We start from the raw sequence: 6,653 nt of genomic DNA on the forward strand, positions 1-6,653 counted from the left end.
CCTCTGGGCCACATGCTTGGTGGCTGGTGCTTTACCACTGAGATATTATTCCAAGCCCTTTCAATGTTGGTTATTTTTGAGGCTGGGACTAGCCTGGGGTGGACAGGTTTGGGCTACATTCCTGTTAGCTGTGCTCCCATGTGTCACTGAGGATGAAGGCAAAAGCCATGTGCGCCCAGCCAGAGATGACGGGTGCTTGCCATCAGGGCCCCTGGCTGATATGGAGTTGGGAGTACTTCTGACTGGAATGGCCTTGAATTGCTCAACCCCCTGATCTCCACTTTCCAAGAAGCTAAAATTATAAAGATGAGCTCTCAAACCTGGCTCAAAAATGAATATTTTTTCATATATTTTATTGTAATTAATAGAAGGGTTACATGATATTTTCCAGATAGATGGTGCATTAATTCCCATTCATTAATACCCTTTCACATGTCTTGGTCCCCATTTCCCTCCCCCCGCCCCCACCCCTCTAAAAGCAAATAGTTTTACTACTGACATTTCATGTTTTTAAAAACATGAGCAACAAGCAGTTGTTATAATCTTGCTTTCATGTTTCAAGTAATTCCTGTTTTATTTTATATATATATATATATGTATTCTTTACTCATGCATTCTTTTAACAATCATTAATTATCTACTTTGTACTTCGTTTTATATGGAGAGCTGTGGGAAATGCAAAATATATGATATAATCATTGCCTTCTGAGAGTTTCTTTGGAATATTATAATAAAATATGAGAAGAAAATGAAAAAGGTCCAAACGTAGAAATCTCATTCTGAGCACCAAAATGAGCCGAATCGGTTTTGTTCTTTTCTGTTCTGATTTTTGACTTTTTTTTCCTTTTTCCTTTTTGAGACAAGATCTGGCTATGTAGCTTAGGCTGGCTTGGAAATAACTACATATGTACTCCAGGCTGGCCTCAAACTTAAGATCTTTCAGTTTCCATTTCCTAAGGATGGGATTATAGGCAAGTGCTACCATGCCCAACTTGAGTTTAGTCTTTAATTACTGTGCAGACACAGACACAGAGTAATTGAAGAACCACCTTAGGAAGAGCCAAGATTTCAACAGGATTAAGGCAGGAAAACAGGCTAGAGTGGGGACTAGTGGGAGTAACAGGGGCTGTGATCAGCTGAGTAGTTTATCTGGAGGGGAAGCCTCTACTCTGCTACAGCTTATCATCATGAGGCAGGACTGTAAGCCTAGAATGGTCAGTTGTTTCATTGTTTTAAGGAAATTTAAATTTTAAACTTAAGTCTTCTGACACAAACACACACACATGTGCATGTATACAGCATACATAATAGATGTATATATATATATACAATAATATATATGTGTGCACATATACACAGACCCACATGTATGTTAATTAATTTAAGGGTTGTTGTTAAGGTTGGTGCTGTACCACTCAAGCCATACCCGTACTTCTGAATTCCTATTGGTTAATTAGGTTTAAGAATCTTACAGACTTTCCTGCTCAAGTTGACCTCAAACCGTGATCCTCAGATCTCAGCTTCCTGAGTAGCTAGGATTGTAAGTGTGAGATACTGGTGCCTGATATAGGTCTTCTGTTTTGTTAAATGATGGCTCAAATGTGTAGAAATACTATGCTGCTTAAACAACATGGAATGGGACTAATTTGATCTACTGGGCCATTAATTCTCAACTTCTGGCCTGTAAGTTGGAGTCTACAAAAATCTGGTAGTGGAGGCACAGCCAACTTTAGGATTCGTCCTTGTATTCTTTTTGCCTTTAGGCCTGTGTGGGCGGGGTGGAGGGGTCTGAGTTAAGTTCTATTGCTTGGCACCGCTCTGCTTTCCCTTTGTGTTTGGGGACGCGCTGTATTACTCACGCCTCTGCATCCCTCTGCGGGTGCTGCATGGTGGTGGGGAGTCTCTCACTCCCCTCGGGTCTCCGCTGTCGCCTGTGTTCCGAGTCTGGGTTCCGCTGCTTGCTGTTCTGGTTCCGCGTCTGGGTTCTGCTGCTTCCCCCGTTCGCTGGCCCGGTTGTATGTTGGTTTCTGCAGCAATCGGGGTCCCAGGCTGGCCCCCTCCGCCCGCAGCCGCTTTTCCTGGCCTGCTGCCGCTTTTCCCCCGGCCCGCTGGCGCTTTCTGTGGCTTGGAACTGGCGGATGGAGGTGGGGGAGGGGTCCTCGCGTTCCGAATTCTTTGAGAAAGTTGGATGTGAGCTTTATCTGGATTTCTTTTCCACTTTGAGTCCTTCTCCGTTGCCTTTTGAGTTTGTTGTTGTGGATTTCTTAAGATAATTGGCTCGTGGGACTCCTTAGTTCTCTCTTTTTGTGAGAGAGAGCTACGCAGCGTCCCTATTGTCTCGGGGCCATCTTCCTTCCCTCTCCGCATGCGTGCTCTTCACTGGGCCTTGGCCCTCGTGCTCACTGAGCATGCGTGCTCTTCGCTGGGCCACGGCCCTTGGTGCTCAGTGAGCATGCGTGTTTGCCAAGGCCACGCTCCCAGCTCATGTCCCACGATGGCAGCCGCGAGCAGGTGGCCCTGATGCCGTTCCCCACAAACACGCGAAGCTCAACACCCGCCATTGCCTCAAACGTGTCTCCCAGAGCTGAGGAGCCCGGTAAGTGACCAGGGGCCGCGTTTAGCCGCTCAAAGTAGAAAGAACCCCAGGAAGGACAAGGGCTTCCTCTTCCCCACCCCTAACACCCCTGACCCTGAGGAAGAAAGAGACCAGGTCTTTCAGGTATCTGTGCCGGGGCTTGCAGGTGAATGAACCAGGGAGTAGAGACCCCAGTTGGGGCGACACGGGGGCTGCACGGGGCCTGCATGGGGCTGGGGCCTCATGGTCTGAGAGGAACGAGGGGCCTTGACTGGGCTGGTAGGTTTTGGGAGGATCTGTGCATGCGCGAAGTTGTGCCTTGTGCAGCTCAGGCTGGAGGATCTGCACCTGCGCGAAGTTGCCCCTGGGCGCATTTCCCAGGCCTGAAGCGTGCGATGCGTGAAGCCTTCCAGTGGGATTTTTCATTTTTCGGTTTTTGCCGTGAAGATTGTTGAGTCTGTGTCTTGCGGGAGTCACGGTGAGACGGCTTTTGTTTACATTTCATTAGCTGTCAGATAAGGAAGAGTTATAACCACAGCTCAGCCGCTCGGTGCCTTCCTGGCCCTTGCACTTGGGCCGGCAGCCTGAGTGTCCGTGCTCAAGACTGGTGCACAAATGTGGAGCTTCCGTTGGCTATTACTGTTTTATTTTTATGTTTCCCCACACATAAAGCTGCTGTGAACATGTGTGCACAAGTCTTTGTAGCAGTATATGCTGTTTTTTTTTCTTTCTGGAATGCATTGCGAGGCATGAATACCTTAATCATACAGTAGGTGGGTGTTTAAGGTTTGGAGAAACAGCAAACACGTTTTCTGACGTGGTTATACCGTTTTAAATTTTCATTAGCTGTTTCAGAGAGCGAGGGTTCCTTCAGAACAACACTTGGTACAAAGGCTGCTTAAAAACATTGGATCTGCTGTAAAGGTGATTTTTTTCCCTCCTTGCTCTTTGGCTCATGTGCTTCTGACCAGTTTGTTAGGGCATTTGCTTTTGAAGATGCCAAGAGAGTCATGATGTAGGTAGAACAAGAATTCATTCTTTATTTTTCTAAATTTTTTATTATAATTAGTAAAAGGGTTACATGATATTTGCCAGATAGAAGGTGCATTAATTCACATACATTGATACCCTTTCACATGTCTTGGTACTCATTATCCTCCCCCCGTCCCCCCACCCGTCTTGGTTTTCCCCCCTTCCCTATCAAATTTCAAATAACCAAGTAGAAATAAATTCAATATATCAGATAACAAAGTGAGATACTATAACAATATGAGATAACCAAGGGACAGCAAAGGAGATGAGAGACAACATAGTACATTAAGGACAACAATCATTCGTTACATGGCTTTTGTTTCAATATCCTGGAGTTCATTTCATTTAGCTTCATACTATATGGCCTTATGTATCAAGATTTTGCTCTATTGCAGGTCTTTGCTGGTAGAGCCCAAGGTTTCCACTGATTATGACGAATGAGGGAAACCATTGAGCCTAAGTTCCTTTGAGTCTGGCTTACTTAACTTACTATGATGTTTTCTAAGTCTTTCCATTTCCTAACAAATGGGGCGATGTCGTTTTTCTGACAGCAGCATAGAATTCCATTGTGTACAAATACCACAACTTGTTGATCCACTCATCCACTGAGGGACATCTAGGTTGGTTCCATATCTATGCTATGGTGAATAGTTCTGCAATGAACATTGTTGTGCTAGTGGGTTTAGTATGTCCTTGTTTCTGGTTGGTTGGATAAATGCCAAGTAGTGGAATGGCTGGGTCATAGGGGAGTTCTATGTTTAGCCTTTTGAGGCACTGCCACACTGCTTTCCATAGTGGTTGAACGAATTTGCACTCCCACCAACAGTGTAGTAGTGATCCCTCCTGGCCACATCCCCTCCAGCATCTGTTGTTATTCGTTTTCCTGATCCTGGCCATTCTAACTGGAGTGAGGTGGAATCTTAGAGTTGTTTTGATTTGCATTTCTTTTATGACCAGAGATGTTGAGCATTTCTTCATGTGTCTATAGGCCATTTTTTTAAACTTTTTTAAAAATTTTTTGTATTGTAATTAGTAAAAGGATTACATGATATTTGCCAGATAGCAGGTGCACACAATGGAATTCTATACTGCTGTCAGAAAGAATGACATTGCCCCATTTGTTAGGAAATGGAAAGACTTAGAAAAGATCATATTAAGTGAAGTAAGCCAGACTCAAAGGAACTTAGGCTCAATGGTTTCCCTTATTGATCATAAGCAGTAGAAACCTTGGGCTCTACTAGCAGAGATTTGGAATAGAGCAAAACCTTGATACAAAAGACCATATAGTAGGACGCTAAATGAAAGGATCTCTAGGATATAGAAACATAAGCCATATAATGAATGATTGCTGTTCTTATGGTACTATGTTATCTCTCATCTCCTTTGCTGTCCCTTGGTTATCTCATATTGTTACAGTATCTCACTTTGTTACCTGATATATCGGATATATTTGTATTTGGTTATTTGAAATTGATTAGGGAACGGGGGAAAACAAGATGAGAGGTGGGGGTGAGGGGGAGGGTAATGGATACCAAGACATATGAAAGGGTATCAATGTATGGGAATTAATGCACCATCTATCTGGCAAATATCATGTAACCCTTCTATTAATTACAATAAAAATATATGAAAAAAAAGAAATGAAGGATACCTATAGAATGATCTTTGAGTTCTAACACAATAAATAATTAGATTGACTGATTCTCATTTTCCACCTAGCTATTACTGAAAATATGTAAAGAGAAATTTAGTAGCCAAAGACTGCCTGAGTAAGCTGTTTCATATGCTGGAGTAGGATTTGCCTTTTAAATTGTTTACCCATCACTTAAGGATAGTTTACTTTCCAAATGAAACATTAATTTTTTAGGATGCTGTTTCTTTTCTGGTCTAAAGACTACTTTTAAGTAACAGTTTAAAATGTTGACATGGAAGTTGAATAAGGGCCATAAGTAAGTTTGATTAATATGTATATCATACCTAAATGCAAGCAGTCATAATTATAGGGAAATTATCAAAGCTATAAAGCATTTCCTTTACAAGTACTGAGTGGAGAAAAGAACGGGTAAGATTATTGTGTTCAGTTACTCAGCCTATTCAGTCAAAAAAAGTGTTTTTCGTAAGAATCTAACAAAGTTTTCAGAATGTAACCAAATGCAATCCTATTACTTGTTGCTGTTAAAATACTGTGTAACAAATAATCATGAAATGAAGAGATTTAGAATATTCACATTATTATCATGAGTCTATGTGTTATCTCAGTGGTTATATAACAGTGTAGGATGAAGGTAATCCAAGTTGGGCTAGCTTACATATCTGTTGTCAGTTGACAGTTTAACAAAGGAGCCTAGACTAGAATGATATTAGCTTGGACAACTCAGCTTCACTCCATCTCTTTCATATCCCTCACTCATACAAGATTAGCTCACTTTATTTTGGTCATAGTAAGGATCTAGGAATGAGTCAGCTCATTAACAAAAGAAAGAAAGCAAAAATATGCATACTTTAAAAAACCTGTACTTGGGATACATAGACTAGTATCTTATTTGCTAGAGCAAGTCACATGGTCAAGCCTACAGTCCGAATGGGAGAGGACTACACAGTTCTGGGGAAACACCATGGATGTGATATAACCGCTATTTGGAATTTAGAATCTTTAATGCAGTTAATCTACTAAAACAGACTTTTGTGTTTATTTAGGGACCATGAGAATAGGCTCTGTCTTTGAAGACTTCAGGCCACATTGGTTGCAGTGTTATTGATTGCCCATAGAACTATCAAACTAGTTTGTATATAGTCTAGTTTGCTTCTTCAATCGGTAATTAGTTTTGGACCTGTCACCAATGTTTTGAGAAGTTTTATGAATATTGTAATTACTTTGGCACTTCTCCCCAATACAAGCCTTTATATTTCTTCTCATAGGCCAAACCTTATTCTTCCTTTCATATAGAAGTTATTGTCTTTGATTAAAAGGAAGCCTCTGAATGAGAGGAAAAACTTCTTTCCAGTATTTCTAGAAGTGGATTTTGGTAGACAAAGGAAAAGAAAA

Source organism: Megascapheus bottae, unplaced genomic scaffold (assembly GCF_031878675.1).
Source record: "Megascapheus bottae isolate mThoBot1 unplaced genomic scaffold, mThoBot2.hap1 HAP1_SCAFFOLD_118, whole genome shotgun sequence".
NCBI lineage: Eukaryota > Metazoa > Chordata > Mammalia > Rodentia > Geomyidae > Megascapheus > Megascapheus bottae.